Source organism: Euleptes europaea, unplaced genomic scaffold (genome assembly GCF_029931775.1).
Source record: "Euleptes europaea isolate rEulEur1 unplaced genomic scaffold, rEulEur1.hap1 scaffold_33, whole genome shotgun sequence".
Lineage (NCBI taxonomy): Eukaryota > Metazoa > Chordata > Lepidosauria > Squamata > Sphaerodactylidae > Euleptes > Euleptes europaea.
The window spans coordinates 65,485-83,260 of NW_026612275.1; the positions used below are offsets into that span (position 1 = coordinate 65,485).

The 17,776-nt window shown below is 42.1% G+C and overlaps 1 protein-coding gene across 1 annotated transcript in view; it reads right to left on the reverse strand.

Annotated features, from left to right (window-relative positions):
* The window catches only part of LOC130493110 (zinc finger protein GLIS3-like), a 113,003-nt gene that overhangs the window by 46,892 nt on the left and 48,335 nt on the right, over positions 1-17,776 (reverse strand). The window lies entirely within an intron of this gene.

Genomic DNA, 17,776 nt, shown 5'->3' on the forward strand with positions numbered 1-17,776 from the left:
AGGGGTGTGGGGGGAAGTAGTTGTGATTTTTCCTGCATCATGCAGCGAGTTGGACTAGATGACCCTAGTGGTCCCTTCCAACTCTATTTTACTTATTACAGACTATGTGTCATAAAGGACAATTACTACATTTCTGACGATAGCTACAGTAAGTACCATGTAACCGGCTGTTAAAAAGTTATATGTAATTATTGTCTGATATTTGTACTAGCTATACTTCTGTTTGTTGTTGAATTTTAATATAACAGTCCAAAGAAGAATATCGAAATAAGATACTAGCCGGCAAACCTGTCACTGTTGTGATTTTATGTTATATTATCAACACTTTTGCTTTTCACATCTGCTCATTATTTGTATACTGTAATAAATATTTTGCAATTTAATTGAACCTTCGTTGTTATTACTATTTTGTAAAACTTTGGAGTAGCTACAAGTGAATAGATAAACGCCTTGTATCCTCTGGTGCTTTGCACATTTTTTCTCTGTCTCCTATCTGAGGTTTCTCCCCCTTCTTTTTCTCAAGCTATGTAAGCTCCAGTTTAAAGAATCAGATTGTGCACAGCAGCATCAGGGCTTCCACGAAGTGGGTTTGCTCCCATTTTTCCTGCCCCAGTCCCCATGGCAACTATCCTTACCCACTCTACTGGGGGGGGGGCTTTTCTTAAGTTTCTTTAAACTAGTAATTGACATGCAGATTATATTATATCAACATGTTGGTTGCCGTTTAAAAATACATCAAAAAAGATCCCTGGTTTTGTGTGTGTGTGTAGCTGCTGTGAGGACAGGGGCAGAGAAAGTGGGTGAGACAAGGAAAATCCAGACCTTCCCACCTACATGGGAGCCAGCCTGGCTTTCCTGCAGTCTTTCCCAAAATATCACTGAAAAGCAAGTTTGGAAAAAGATCTCAGAAGAGTTGAGGAAGACCTGGGTGGTACACAAAAGCACCATGTTATAGGGGAAAAAACCCCAGAAGTATTGAAGCCAGGGCTAATCACCAGTGTAGAAACAGCCATAGTTTAATGCCTCAGCGTGTCTTAATCTAGCCCAGGATTTCTCCATTTTCTGTATTAAATGAACTGGAGATTGTTTGAAAAGGTACACATGCAGTCAACGAACAAGCTACATTGTGAAAGAGTTGAGAAGTTTCAATTCATGTAAATCTTCCATCTTAATTCCATTCATTTCAAAGTGGAAGTTCAAAATCAGAAGCAATCGATCAGCAATGTGCACAAGATGTTTTGGTTCTTGTTAGTTTAGATTTTTTAAATCCTTGTTCTTTATTTTCATTATTACATGTATTCATGTTTCAGTTTTACCTCCATTCAATGTAACGAAAAACATATTTCCAGCTGTTACTCTTTTCTCCATGTACCTGAAATAAAATGTCTAGGAATTGTATCCTTGCTGATGAAGCACAAGTCTGGCAGTACCCAAAAGCAAACAGTGGGCACAAACAGTTGCAGTACCAAGCATCATGGTCAAAACAGGCCTATAAACTCGTAAAGATTTCTGCTTACTCAGGATATGCTACTGGTATGGAGAAAAATAAATGTTAAAATTTTTTAAAGAGAAATCCTCTCTCAAATTGTCCAATGCAGTAGTTCTCAAACTTTTTAAAGGAGGAGACACTTCTTAACTTGCTACACTTTTGGGGACCCACTTCAAGCCTTATACTTTTCAGGACCACTTGCGAAGTAATTCCATGCTACTTTTTCGCTTCCCCTGCATAAGATGCAAGCATTTTACATCATTTAATACTGAAGTATACCTTTAATTTTAACTATTTCGAAATATATAGAATTACTGAGTAACAGGCAGTATTTCATTTTGCACATAAACATAGGGAGATCTAATGTTTATGCAAGTCCCCCTATCCCTATGTAAAGAAAGCTGGCTGAGGATCCAATTTATAACAGAAAACGGAGTGCATAGGTGAGAGAAACTCAATCCGTCTAATTCCATACTTTAGTCTGTTGCACTATAGGGCTGTAGAAAATTTTTTTTGGTAAAATTCGGATTCGGCAAAAATTGGCCCGTTTTTATTCGGGAAATGCCGAAGTCCGAACTCCCCTGCTTCGGGTCCGTGCAAATCGGCATGAGATCCGGAGTTTGGGGGAAAATTCGGCCGAATAAAGCCATTAAAAACACAATCGCGCCTTTCCGCAGCTCCGGGGGGGGCATTTTTGGGGGTAGAGGTCCCAAACTTTCAGCATAGCTTGAGGGGACCCTTCTTGCAAGACCCCCGTGTTTTGTGAAGATTGGGTCAGGGGGGCTGAGATATGGGCCCCGAAAGGGGTCCCCCCTCCTTAATGTGCATCTCTGACAATGGGGGTTTGCAATTAGCAGAGCTTGCCACCCACTCCCGAAGCTCCCAGCCCCGACAAACAGCTGAGCTGGGGGAGCAAGGGCGGGACAGGTGCGAAGAAGTTTGCAAACCATGCAAAGCAACACGTTTGCAACCATGCAAAGCCACAGTGACGCCTGGGAGTTTGCAAACCATGGAAAGGGACAGAGGCATGGTAGCTATGCATAAGGAGCAGGAGGGGGTGGAATTTCCCCTTTTGCTCCATCTTTATTTAAATACACATAGTTTGCCTATCATATCTAACCTGTCCTTCAGTTTAATCATTGTGCAAATACTGCTTGCTTTCCCCATCTGCAGGGGCTAATTGCAAACAACTGGGGTAATGAAGCAGGTGAAAATGGGTTAACAAGAATAAGTATTGCATAGTTTCCACAAATTGACATTTTGCTGAAATCAGCTTTCAAATAAAGAAATATCTAAGCTTTAGGGATGATAAAAACATTTTTTAGAATTAAACAAGGACATAGGAGATTCTGTTTCACAATTTCCTGTGACTAAATTTAGAAAATGTACCACCATTTAAAAGCGATGGAAAACTATTCTGTACTTACAAAAAACAAAGTAAATGATGAATTACTGGTAAATATTCTGAAAAAAGAACATGTTGGACTGCTGTAGCTTTTCACCTCCCACAATGCCTCCCTAATAATATCAGACACCTTACATTGCACATCTCTTCTGTTATTTAGATAAGCACTACATTCTTTGCATATCACAGAAATTCCTCAGTTTTGTCATTAATCTTATAAGATAATAATATGAAACAGTTCTTGATGCCAGCATTCCTGGAGTCACAAGAGCTTTTTTGTATGCAAGGTACAACTGAAAGACAATGCTTGCAATATGTAAATTTTCTGAGGCACCCTAATATAACAAAAGTAATTGTAGCTTAACCAATAATTTGAGAATTTAACTTTTATTTGTTTTATTTGTTTAAAGATTTATACCATTTCTCCCCCCATGAGGAACCAAAGAAGCTTACAAAAGCCCCCCAGTTCTCCATTTATTCTTGCAACAACCCTCTGGATGAAGGCTAGGCTGAAAGCATGTGATTGGCTCAAAGTCACCCAATTTTGGCAGTATTGGGCAATTGTCTGCCATTTGACTGGGCTATATGCAGCCCCTCAGCTGGTCAGAAGGCAGAAACAGGCTAGCTGAAGGGAGGGAGCAATTCACATGCCCGGCGCAAGGCTGTCACTTCCGGGTTTACCCAGAAGCTCCAAAATCGCACCAGGAACGCTCTAGCACTCTCCTCTGGGGAGGGTGCTAGAGCACCCCAGTGTGATGTTGGCGCTTCCGGGTAAGCATGGAAGTGAGACGTCATCATGCTGTATGCGTAGATCACTGACCCCCACCTTTATAAAGCTCCCACCAGTTGCCAGGAGGGACCTGGCAACCCTAGTCACTCAGCGAACTTCCATGGTAGATTTCTATCTGAGTCACCTAGATCCTAATCTGACACTCTAACCACTACACCATGTTAGTTCTCAAAGAAGAAGAAGGAGGAGGAGGAAGAGGAGGAGTTGGTTTTTAAACCCTGATTTTCTCTACATTTTTAGAAGACTCAAAGCGGCTTACAATTGCGTTCCCTTCTGCTCCCCACAACAGACACCTTGTGAGGTTAGGTGGGGCTGAGAGAGTTCAGAGAGAACTGTGACTAGCCCAAGGTCACCCAGCAGCCTTCATGTGGAGGAATTGGGAAACCAACCCGGTTCTCCAGATTAGAGTCCTCGCTCTTAACCACTACACCACGCTGGCTCTCATGTGTATTCTCTGATTTTGCACAAATTAAGAATTTGCTTGAGCATTCAGTATTTCACATCTAAACTTTCATTAAAAAAATTCTAGCCTTTATATTTGCCGAGCTATCCTTTAAAGCATTTGAAAGTATAGGCTTTAAGAGTGTAGAATAAGACAGCTGTCAGAATTCACTTTTTAACCAGTTCGTTCCTATATTGGCTCCAATATTCAATTAAAATGGAGCTTTTAGGTGCAATAATAGAATTACAAAAAATGGGGGGAAATTAGACTAAGGTTAGAGCTTAGCTTTTAGTTATGGAGAAGACAACCAAGGTTACCCCTGCATTTATTTAAGTACTATAACACTTTTGCCATAGTTTTAATACAATTATGAAAAACCGTGAAGAGGTTAGAATTAGGTTTTGTAGCAGCAATCATTAGAACAATCGTCTTGTTAGTGGCTTCCTAGAGGCACCTGGTTGGCCACTGTGTGAACAGACTGCTGGACTTGATGGGCCTTGGTCTGATCCAGCAGGGCCTTTCTTATGTTCTTATGTTAGAACAATTGGTCATTAAAACACAAAACCCTCCTCCTAGGTTTTTGGCCTGCCTCCTAAGTTTTTGGCCTAGTGCCTACAGCCAAAGAAAAATTGCCAAGGCCTGATCTAGAGCTCTAGTGAAGCTTGTCTCTGCTTCCTCACTTGGCAATGAGAGTGGGCATGGAAGCCTGCCTTCCTCAGTAAGCGGAAAAGCAGATATAAGTGGCTAGTGTCAGACCGTTTGGGGAAGAGCCATTGGAGTTTTTACTTCTAGCCTTCTCCCCAATCTGATGTAGGGGATGGTCTATTGACCTTTGTGAAAGCACACCCCATTCACTGGAAACACTGGGGATGGACATGGAACATGGGGACCACTATGAAGCTCAAGATGAGCCCACTACTTGAGGGGAAATTAACAAATTTAAAACCTCACAGTACTGATGAAACTGTTATCTTGCCTGTGACTAAAGCAGTATGTGTCAGAATTTTGGGTTCTCAACTAAGACATACAAGAAACTGAGTAATTATTAAGTGAAGCATTCCCCTTTACCATAGGTGGCCTTAGCCATAGGTGGCCTTAGCCACAAAGCATATGAGGCAGCTGCATTGAGCAGGGGGGTGGGGAGGCTGACAGCCCACATCTCTGTCATAAAAACAAGAACATAAGAAAAGCCATCAAGTCCAGCAGTCTGTCCACACAGTGGCCAACTTAGTGGCCTCTAGGAAGCCCACAAACAAGACAGCTGCAGCAGCATTATCCTGCCTGTGTTCCACAGCACCTAATATAATAGGCATGCTCCTCTGATCCTGGAGAGGATAGGTATGCATCATAACTAGTAGCCATTTTTACTAGCAGCCATGAGTAGCCCTCTCCTCCATGAACATGTCCACTCCCCTCTTAAAGCCTTCCAAGTTGGCAGCCATTACCACATTCTGGGGCAGGGAGTTCCACAATTTAACTATGCGTAGTGTGAAGAAATACTTCCTTTTATCTTCTCAAGATACTTCCTTTTATCTTCTCAATACTTCCTTTTATCTTCTCAAGCTCTGCAATATCCTTTTTTAGGTGTGGTGATCAGAACTGTCATATTCCAAGTGTGGTCTCACTAGTGGTTTGTACAAGGGCAGTGTGATAGCAACTGTTTTAGTCTCTATTTTTCGTCTAATTATGGCCAGCATGGAATTTGCCTTTTTCACAGCAGCCACACACTGAATTGACATCTTCATCGAGCAATCCACTACCACCCCAAGATCCCTTTCTTAGTCTGTCACTGCCAGCACAGATCCCATCTGTGAAGTTGGGATTTTTTGCCCCAATAAGCATCAATTTACACTTGCTCACAATGAATCTCATTTGCCATTTTAATGCCTGTTCTTCCAGTTTTGGAGCTCTTCACAGTCTGATTTTGTTTTAACCTTTGATTTTAAAAGAGGGAACTTCTCTAAAATGAGGAACCTGGTAAAAAGGAAGTTGAAAAGAACAGTTAGGAGGGTTAAATATCTGGAAAAGGCTTGGGGGTTCCTCAAGTTCATAATACTAGAGGCTCAGCTAGATTGTATACCGCAGGTCAGGAAAGGTGGTATTAAGTCCAAGAGGTCACCACCATGGCTAACGGGTAAGATGGAGGAAGCTATTAGAAAGAAAAAGGCTTCCTTCAGAAACTGGAAGGACTGCCCAAAAGAGGCAAACAAAAGCAAACACAAACTTGCACAAAGGAAATGCAAGCAAACAATTAAGATGCAAAAAAAGATTTTGAGGGACATACCGCTAAACACATCAAAACCAACAATAAGAAATTCTTTAATTGGAAATTCTTTAATTGGAAACCAGCAAGGGAAGTGGCTGGACCACTGGATGACAATGGGAGTAAAGGAACACTAAAGCTATTGCTGAGAAACTAAATGAATTCTTTACAACTGTCTTCACTGTTGAAGATATAGGGCAGATACCTTTTTCTGAACAGATGTTTTGGAGAGGGGAGAATGAGGAATTTTGGCAAATAGTGGTAACAAGGCAGGAAGTCCTAGAATGTCTAGACAAACTGCAAACTAACAAGTCGCAGGGACCAGATCCCCTTACATCAGAGAGATCCCCTAAGGTACCATATCCCCTTACCTCAGAGAGATGACTTCCTTTACCAAGGGCCCATCATCCATCACTGGCAGGGAGCCATCACCCTGGGACTGGGATGCGACTATTTCATCCCCGGAGTCCTTACCCACCTCTCTCTTTGCCTATCTCAGCTCCTCTAGTTGAGCTACCTTGGTCTCAAGGAAGTGAACTTGCTACTTCAGAGCCAGGAGCTCCCTGCACCGAGCACACATCCATGACTTCTGTCCAGCACGCAGATAGTCATACATGTGACACTCCATGCAGCACACTGGGTAGCCCCCGAACCCCTGTTGGCTTTCTGTCTTCATAACTGGTATTTTAATTATTTATTTTTGGTGTTTTAACCCTGGAAATGAAAGGTGTCCTGCTCTCTATACCCTGCATCCTTTCTGTACTGAATAAGGAACTAGTGTCCTGGCTTCCTTGCACTGCTGCTAACTCACACCGATGCTTAACTAGCTTGGTACTCCTGCAGAGCACACAGATCATAGAACCATAGAGTTGGAAGGGACCACTAGGGTCATCTAGTCCAACCCCTTGCACAATGCAGGAAATTCACAACTACCTCCCCTCCAAAAAACCCCAGTGACCCCTACTCAATGCCCAGAAGATGGCCAAGAGGCCCTCCCTCCCATTATCTGCCTAAGGTTATAGAATCAGCATTGCTGACAGATGGCCATCTAGCCTCTTCTTAAAAACCTCCAGTGAAGGAGAGCTTACCACCTTCCGAGGAAGCCTGTTCCACTGAGGAACAGCTCTAACTGTTAGAAAATTCTTCCTAAAGTCTAGACGGACGCTCTTTTGATTTAATTTCAACCTGTTGTTTCTGGTTCAACCTTCTGGGGCAATAGAAAACAACTCGGCACCATCCTCTATATGACAGCCCTTCATCTACTCTGAGATCTTCTCTGCCCCAATAACAGGATTCTTTCCCCACCTTACAGGGTCCCCAGGCCCAATCCCCAGGCTAAGAGCCACAGGGGAAGAGCCTTTATGTCCTCACCCTTCGACTTGCACCAAAGGCGCTCTACTTCAAACACTGTTCTCTCACAGCAAGCTCAGATAATGCTCCCCAGAACTTTTAGGAAAGGCAAAACCAGCACTCACCTCACCTTGTCAGGAGCTCTGCTTCTATCACCCAGCTGATTTACATGTCCCCTCAACTGAGGGGGAAGGCAGAAGAAGAGGAGGCAGGCTCCCACCACTGCTTGTGGCCACTCCCTCCAGCTCTCAGGTAGCCAACTCAGTAGTGTGCTCACCCCCGCTGCAGCTTGGGCAGTAGCTGGCTCAGTTATCATGTCCGGATTTTTTGCTTGTCTGCTTTTTCTAATAAATCTCAGTGGGGATAATATTGAATCACTAGCCATTGATCAAGATAGTCAATCAAGTAAATGAGATTGCATATTTGACTATTCTGATCAACAGCTACTGGTTCTGTATCTTCCTTGATTACCACCACTGAGAAGAAAGAAAGAAAGAAAGAAAGAAAGAAAGAAAGAAAGAAAGAAAGAAAGAAAGAAAGAAAGAAAGAAAGAAAGAAAGAAAGAAAGAAAGAAAGAAAGAAAGAAAGAGAAAACCAACCATGATAATGAGGTCTGGTAGAGAATCACTGTTCTGAAGAAACAAATGTTGTATTTGCAAGATAAAAAGAATTCCTCAGACTTTCCTAAGAAGAAGAGGGAGAATACTGATGGCGTATGTTAGAAAGCATTGCAGCTCTACAGGCGAGTAAGTACAGAAGACTCAGCACGTAGTACAAAAGTGCTCTTTTATTCACAGTGACAGAATGCTCCGCTTGGTCATCAACTCTCCACAACCCACAACCCAATACATATATAACACACCTATATACATATCTGGCATAGTCTCTCAGCCAATCAACTGTTGGCTGCCTTGTCTTCCAGGACCATCTAGCTCAGTCCAGTACAAGCCAGTTTTTCTGCTCAGTCATTGAGCTGTCATGTGACACCACCAATCACCTGGCTGTCACATAGATCTTTTACATCTGCTTGCCATGTGCAGTCTCATGTTCCAACACTCCTCCTAGACTGACATTGCAAGCCCCAATTTGCTTCTAAACAGTTCAAACTTTTCTGTAGGCAAACACTTGGTAAAAACGTCAGCAATATTTACATTTGAAGCACAATGTTTCAGAACCATTAAACCATTGTTTACCGCTTCCCTGACATTCTGGTATCTTATTGTGATGTGTTTACTTCTTGTTCTTATACCTTGATACCCAGTCAATTGCTGTGCTGCAGTATTATCACAGTAAACACTTACAGGCATTTCACAATCTAGATTTAGGTCTTTAGCCAGTTGACACAGCCATTCCAGCTGAATCTCACTGTCGCTTAATGCAGAATATTCTGCCTCACATGTGCTGGTAGCTACATGAGTCTGTTTTAAAGACTTCCACATAACCAGTGCCCCATGTAGATATAACACATACTCAGTGGTAGACTTTCCTTCTTCTCTATCTCCCCAACTGGAGTCACTATACACTGTGATTGTTTCCTCTGCATCAGCCTTTAAACACAACCTGGCTGAAGCTGAGCCTTTTAAGTATCGCAGCACCCTTTTTGCTGCATTCCAGTCTTTCATGTATGGGCATGCACATTTCTGGCAAAGCAAATGTACTGCCATACAAATGTCTGGTCTTGTCCAACATGACAGATATAACAATGAACCCACCAACGATTGGTATTGATTTTTGTCATGGAATACCTTATCATCCACCTCTTTCACATACCCTGTTGTCATGGGAGTCTCAGTGCTTTTTGCCTCTGTCATTTTAAATTTTTCTAGGAGCTGTTCAATCTTTTTCTCCTGGCACAACTCAAAATATCCTTCTGGGTTCCTGGTAATTTCTACCCCCAGATAATTTTGAATGTCACCAAGATGTTTCATTTTAAACAGTTTTCCAGTTGCCTCCTTAAACCAGTTTAGTTGTTCTTTTGTATGACACAACAAACAAAGATCATCAACATATAAAAAAACAACACAGTCAGAGCCCTTTACACATTTGGTAAACATACAAGGATCAGCAACACCTTGCTTAAACCCAAGATTTGCCAATGCTTCACTAATGCATTGAGACCATGCACGTGCACTCTGCTTTAATCCATACAGAGCCTTATGCAATTTTAATACTCCTTGTTTACCCTTGCATTCAAACCCAGGGATCTGCTCCATATATATTTCTTCACTTATTGTTGCATTCAGATATGCAGTGGTGAAGTCAAAATGGTGCACTAACATGCTATCTCTGACAGCTTTACACAATGCAGCTCTTATGGTATCAGCCTTCACAGTGGGAGCAAATAATTCATCAAAGTCTTGCCCTTCAACTTGGGAATAACCCTTAGCCACAAGCCTGGCCTTGCGAAGTATCTTCCCTTCTGGACACTGTTTGACCTTGTAAAGCCATCTGCACCCTATGGCTTTTCTCTGAGCTGGCAGTTTTGTTATAGAGAATACCTTATTCTCTTTCAGGGAATCAAACTCAGTTTGCATGGCTTCTAGCTAGGCCTCCTTTTCCCTGCTTTCCAAAGCCATTACCTCCTGAAAACTCTTTGGTTCTTTGACCTGTACATGATTAACATCAGTAGTTTCAAAACCATACCTCTCCGGGGGAATTCCTTTAGTGCTCCTACTTGACACCCTAGGAATCTGCCTCCGCTCTTCAGCCCTTGGTGATGAAGCCCTCTGAGGAGATCCCTCCTGCTTCACCCCATCTGCATCCTGTGAGAGATCTGTCAATGGTAGCCCAATTTCCTTTGGCTCCTCCTGTCCATGAATTCTGGCCCAGTTACTTCCCTCACAAAAATTCGCAGCTCTGCTGTAGCTGAGAGAATTATGCTCATCAGCAAACCTGTATGATTTCATGCCAGACTGATACCCAAGGAAGGTTAGTTTTTTAGCTCTCGCTCCTCCTTTCCTTCTCTTGGATATTGGCACACCAACCCAGGCTTTTGTACCAAACACTCTGAGGTAACCTAAGCTAGGATCCCTCTGGTACAAAACTCTATAAGGTATGTCTTGTATGGACCTGGTCCAGATCCTGTTGGAAACATAGGAGGCGGCCTTTATTGCTTCTGCCCAGTATGTCATTGGCAACCCTGCATCTTGCAACATGGAATACATTTTTGTTTGTAGCATTCCCCCATGTCGCTCAGCAACACCATTTTCTGCTGGCACCGCCACGTTGGCAACCCTGTGCCTCACACCTTGCACCTGTAACCATTTCTTAAACTCATTTGACATGAATTCTCCCCCAAAATCTGTTTGGAGAGAATCCAAGGTACATTTAAGTTGTTTCTGCACTCTTTTGGCCCAATACTTAAATGTTTCAAATACCTGTGACTTCTTTTTCAAAGGATACACCCATGTGAATCTGGTGTAATCATCCACCAGAATCAACGCGTATCGGTTACCTGAGTGACTCTCCCTGTAGGGGCCTATTACATCTGCATGCACTACCTTTAGTGCAGTGTCTGAGAGTCTCTCACTATGCTTAGCCACTGGGTAAGCCTTAGATTTGGAACTTTTGCATACCTCACAATCCAGGTAGTTCCCACACTCTTTAACTTTTTCCTTCCCCAGTAAGGCTAGCGTTTTCTTTATGGTCTCATAATTTGCATGAGCCAACCTTCTATGTAGCAGATGTATGCAATTGTCATGGGGGCTCTTATTAGTTATCATTTTTGCCTCCACATGCCTATTTTCTACCACATACACATTATTACACATTTTTCCTGTAAGAAGCACTTTCCCACCTTTGGATATCTTACAAGCCTTGTCTGTAAATGTTACAGTATATCCAGCCCTGTCAAGGGCACTTACACTTAACAAATTGTTCTCTAGTTCAGGGACACATAGCACCTTTTTAAATGTATAGTTCAAAGCTGGGAACCACACACTCCCCTCACGTGTCACCTCAGAATTCCTTCCATCAGCGAGGCTTACATGCGGCAAACTTGAGTCCCGTGTGTCTTTTAAAAGTTCCTGATGCCGGCAAATGGTCTGTGACGCACCAGAGTCTAAAATCCAGACACCGGCTGTGTCACTGTGCTCAGTCAGCACCAATGATGCCTTCTGACCGCTCACAAACTCACGTGACGACTGGTCCCTTCGGCTTTTCTTCCTTGCTTCTGGGCAGTCGCGCTTTAAGTGATTTGTAGCCTTGCAGATGTAGCAACGTCTGACCTTCAGAGCCACGTGTTGCTGTAAATCACCCGGCTTTCTCTGCTCTGCATTCCTCTCTCCGCCGGCAAACCTCTGCGTCTCCCGGCTTGGCAGGTTTCCCTCCGGCTTGGCAGGCTTCTCAGGATTTGTTGCAAGCAATCTCTTTTCATGGTCCAAAATTCTTCCAACAACATATTGTAGAGTCAGCTTATCAATTTCAACCGACTCCAGAGCAGTAATTAACATATTATACTGCTCAGACAGAGAGCTCAGGAGTATATAAACTTTATCATCCTCCTGTAGAGACTTCCCCCTCTGCTCCAGCATTTGGAAACATTCAGTCAGTTCATTTATATGGTTTCTCACAGGAACTGACGGCAAGAGAAAAGTTCTGTACATACGCCTCGTTATGGCTATCAAAGAGCCAGCTGTTTTTTGTACGTAGACCTGAGATAATGAGTTCCAGGCTGCTTTCGCTTTCAAAGCTCCCGTCACATGGACAAGCTGGTCGTCAGCCACGCTCAGCACTATGCTTGCCAGTGCCTTCTCATCCTTCACCACGTCCTGCGGCGTCTCAGGATCCGGGGGGTTGGAGACATAAATCCACAGTGCCTCTCTTTTAAGGTAGTGTTGCATACGTAACGCCCACACATTGTAGTTGGTAGAAGTGAGCTTCTCCACAAGCAAGGACATTGCAGCTTGAGCCATAATTTCTCCCGCTCCCTGCTGCTCCTGCTCCGTGTCGCTCTCCTCCTCCGCCTCGGACGCACTGCTGCTGACAGACCTGCTGGGCACTTCCTCTGCTCCGTCTGACTCAACCTCAGACATTCACTCGCCTTCTGCTCACTACAGCCCTTGTTCCACAGATAGTACCTCTGCTCAGAACCTCCAGGATGTCGCGCAGTTGAGCTGTGCTGGGCCCATAACCCTGATGGCGTATGTTAGAAAGCGTTGCAGCTCTACAGGCGAGTAAGTACAGAAGACTCAGCACGTAGTACAAAAGTGCTCTTTTATTCACAGTGACAGAATACTCCGCTTGGTCATCAACTCTCCACAACCCACAACCCAATACATATATAACACACCTATATACATATCTGGCATAGTCTCTCAGCCAATCAACTGTTGGCTGCCTTGTCTTCCAGGACCATCTAGCTCAGTCCAGTACAAGCCAGTTTTTCTGCTCAGTCATTGAGCTGTCATGTGACACCACCAATCACCTGGCTGTCACATAGATCTTTTACATCTGCTTGCCATGTGCAGTCTCATGTTCCAACAAATACAAGCAGTAATATCAAAAGAGCTCCAAAAAACTGGTCAAGTGCCCGATGTAAATAGAAATGCAAATAACCTGAAGTTACATGAAAATTCCTGTCAGGGTTTACTTCTCAAATCAAATGCGTTATGAAAGGATTCTCAATTAAAACCTGATGTGGTCAAGTTAAATATCCAACATGCAGGCATTATAAATGGAGATTTCTGTCTCTACTACAGCACTGAGGAGAGAATATTTAATGTTGCCTCTCTGAAAAGCTTACATGAGAGTTTTACCCTGGATATCAATTTAATCAGGCAGAAATAATAAGCATACAACCCACATAACATATTTATTCTGAGAGTCTTTATGTTCAGTTAATTAGTTTAGCGATTGCTTTGGTGGTTCATTTGAAAACTTCATGCTTCATTAAATATCAATACATTTCATTGCCTTTAAAAAAAAAGCTTACAAGAAAACTATAACTGTTTCTTCAAGTGATAATGTTGTTAACTGACATATACATTTCAAGCATGAATATCAGGATCAAAGATAGAATTACTATAGTGGCTATATTCCGAAACAGTATGCAGATCTTGTTGAAAAGGACTTAATTGTTTTAATCATTATTTTCTGAAGAAAAATAGTGTTTTTTACAATTTTTTTCTTGGAATAAAGCATCTTTACATTAATGATACTGCTTGAATAGCCAGTTTGGCTCTGAACAGTGTCACACTAAGACTAAAAAAGAAATCTCTCTCTCTCTCTCTCTCTCTCTCTCTCTCTCTCTCTCTCTCTCTCTCTATATATATATATATATATATATATATATATATATATATATATATATATAAACCAAAATTAACATTTTTAAATTTTAATCAACTGGGGGGGGGGGGGAACTTGGCATCTGCCTAAGTAATATTAAAATCCACCGCTACTAAAAGAAACATCAAATTATCTAGTTCACACCTAGAGTCCCAAATAAAAGGTTTTATCCATCTATTTCTTGTCACATTAAGCAGGCCACAACTGAATAAATGTTGAAGGGTGTCTATTTGACCAAAAGCACATTGACACACCTGCTCAGAGTACAGCACCTAATTTACATGACTCAATGGGATTTATAGGGTTGCTAACCTTCAGGTATTAGCGGGAGATCTCCTGCTATAACAATTCATCTCCAGCCAATTGACATCAGTTCACCTGGAGAAAATGGCCACTTTGGCAATTGGACTCTATGGCATTGAAGTCCCTCCCCTCCCCAAACCCTGCCCTCCTCAGGCTCCACCCCAAAAACCTCCCGCCGGTGGCGAAGAGGGACCTGGCAACCCTAAGGATTAAAGGAATGGCATTCAATCTAGCCAACATAAATAATTGTGTATAACATGTGACTATCAGGAAGTCAAAGTATGTGGAAAGAGGTTGTGGTAGCATTAAACCTAGGAATAAAAGTGAACATACTCTATCTGCTCTTCTCATAGTACTTCTAAAATCCAATTTTTGTGAGCAGCAGTTTCAACAGTGAAGTGTTCACAGACTCATGGACCAGCAGAGAATCTCCCTCCCCCTTTCTCTTTTCTGAGTAGAGCTGTGTTTTCAAGGGGTAGGGACTCAGACGCTTATGTATTTTGGCTGGTGGTTCTGCAGTATTCCATTTTGCAAAATGGGTTGTGAAATGGCCACTCGCGGGAGGGGAGGGTGACATTTTTATTACAGTAAGCACTACAGCCAATTACAAAACAGCATTTTCAAGGGGCGAAGGCTCAGACACTTTCAGATTTCTGCTAGTGATTATGCAGTGCTCCTGAGACTCCCAGGACTTTCTTCTCAACAAACCACACCATGCATAAGGTTTTCAGATCTCGGGATAGAAAAGTGTGAGACAAGAGAGGGGTGAACCAGGGACATACTTACTACCCATGCATAAAAGGGCATTGTCTTCCCTCTTCCTTTCATGAGGGGGTGAAGCAGGGGGAATATTGATATTCCCCTGAGAGGCTCTTATGAGTCAGTTATTTTACATGAATTAGCACAGAATGTTTATTGCAGTGATGAACCTTGGACACAGTTGCCATGGATTTTCTTACACTGCAAAATCCTGAGAAGGATTGTACCTGCACAGATATTCTAAGCCCAATTGATATCTCCTGTTACTCTTCAGTGAAGGCTGTTGCTTCAGTGGAGAGGCTGGCAGCAGGCTGTAGTAATAGCATTAAGAAAATGGTCTGTCCCCTAGCCCAAAGCCCTTATGAGCTGCATCAACAACTAGAGAAAATGGACAAGACACCTTGTATATGTTCTCTCCTCCATAAATCTATGGGCATATATTTTCACACCTGAATGTATCCAAACGTGCAGATTTCACAGAGCAGAACTTTCCCACTTCACCATCCTGCTGCAGCCACTAAGCCGCCTCCAGTTTTATTCCCTGGGTATCACCAGACTATCAGGGACAGATTAGGGGGACAAGACTCTTTGACACACAGCCAACGCCTCTATTCAACCATAGCCCTTGAAAGAAGCACTGATTTGGACTTCCGGTATGATGGCTGACCCGAGCACATCTTCTCTCAAGAGCTCTTGAGAGAACCTAGAGACTCTCCTAATACGGGACACCTTCCAGTGCCCCGTACACGTTCCTAAACAGTGGAATGTGGAGCAGGAAATTCCTGCAGCCGAGAAGTGTGGTTGACTCCCAAACTTACCCCGGGAACGAAGCCCGGGAAGGTCTGGATGTTTGTCCCACCGGCTAAGGAAGAAACCATCGCCGTGATCATCTTTATGGATCCAGGCTCGGATCTCCTCTACCAAACACCAATTATTGAACTATTTTAAAAAACAGAAACCCTGGCATCCGACACCTGAGTAAGTGCCAAGAACCCCTTTTGTTTACTTTTTAATTATGAAAGACTGAGGAGTCTGCTAAACTAGCTACAGAACCCGCAAAGATCATGAAATAACCTGGAAAAAAAGGAACATTTACTAACCTGATTGTGGAATTATAATCTTATTTACGGGTAGACATAACAATAGACGCTTTGAGTGACACTGCATGCAGCAACTAAAGGCTGTGAGTTGGAAGGGGGAGGGACGAAGATTTATTTCCGACATGATGCACTTTCTTTTTTAGAAGTCCTACAGCCACGTTTAACTTTGAGAGAGAGATTTTGCTGGAAGAACCGGATGTATCATTAAGCCTAACAAGAGCACTTAAACTTTATGGTTTGTGTTACATTAAAACTACCCGACTCTGCAACAATCAGCTCGGTAGGGAACCATGGATTATAAAGAACTGGAGCAAATGCTGGTACAGCACACTGAAACAATTAACAACCAAATTCAAAAACAAACAAAGCAAATGATTCAACTTATTAACCAGAAATTTGACAATGTTCTAAATGAGATTAAGATAATTAAAGACCAAGTGAAGGAAATGAGAACAGTCATGAATGAGATGGAAATTACTGTAAAAAATGTGGAGAATGAGCAAAGAGAAACTCAAATGGAAATTAAGGATTATAAAAAACAAATTGGAGAAATACAATCACAAGAAGAGACCCTAAAGGACCAGATCACACTTTTTGATATGAAATCGAGAGAGTCTAACCTACGCATACACAATCTCTTGGAAAGATTTGGAGCTACCAGAGAGATCATGGTGAAGTCACTTGCTGACGTTTTCCACATCAATGAACAAAAATGAAATCATGCCATAGAAAAGATTTACAGGATCCCCGTCTCCAAACATGCAGAAATCAAAGCCAAGAGAGATTGTGATTGGTTTTTTCGATCTCAGAATGAAGAACACTATCATGCAAATCCAATTTGATAGTTCTCTCTCAGTAGATGGCGAACCATTGATACTGCTAAAGGATATACCTCGCCATCTCGTTATGAAGAGGAATGCTTACAAAGACTTCACTATGATATTAAGAAAAAATTGAATAAAGTATGCTTGGCTAACTCCACAAGGTCTTACTTTTACTTATAAACAGATCAGGTGTGCTGTCAACTCATTGGCAGAGGTTGAAAAATTTCTACTAAGAAATAAAGAACTGGTGGATCCCATCCAAGGAAGAGGACAAGAAGAAGCACGACAAGATGAAAATTCAGGTTTGCAAGATGCAGTAACTGGACACCATGGTCACCAAAAGACTATACCAAGAAAGCAAGAAAAAACCAATGGAAATCTTAGACAGAAGAAGTTGTTCAAGAAGAAGGGTTAAAGGGTCGGAGGGTATTGAAATGATGGGAGAATGGGGAGGTGTGGGAGAATAATAATGAGTTTTTTAACATACTTATTAAAGTAATGAATTTATAGATCTATCCTTATTTTGGGAGCTATTATGTAACCTAATGGCATTTTTAATTTCTTCCTTTTTAATCTTAATTGATAAAACTAGTGATTAGGTTATATATGATATAGCTATATAATGGATATTAGAAACAAATAGAGAATTATAAATAATTATATACCAGTCTAGTAAGAATAGACAATTTTTTATTATAAAGGAGTAACTAGATTAAGAATAGGTTAGAGGAAACTGGCGGGGAAGTTGAAATTATTATATGTA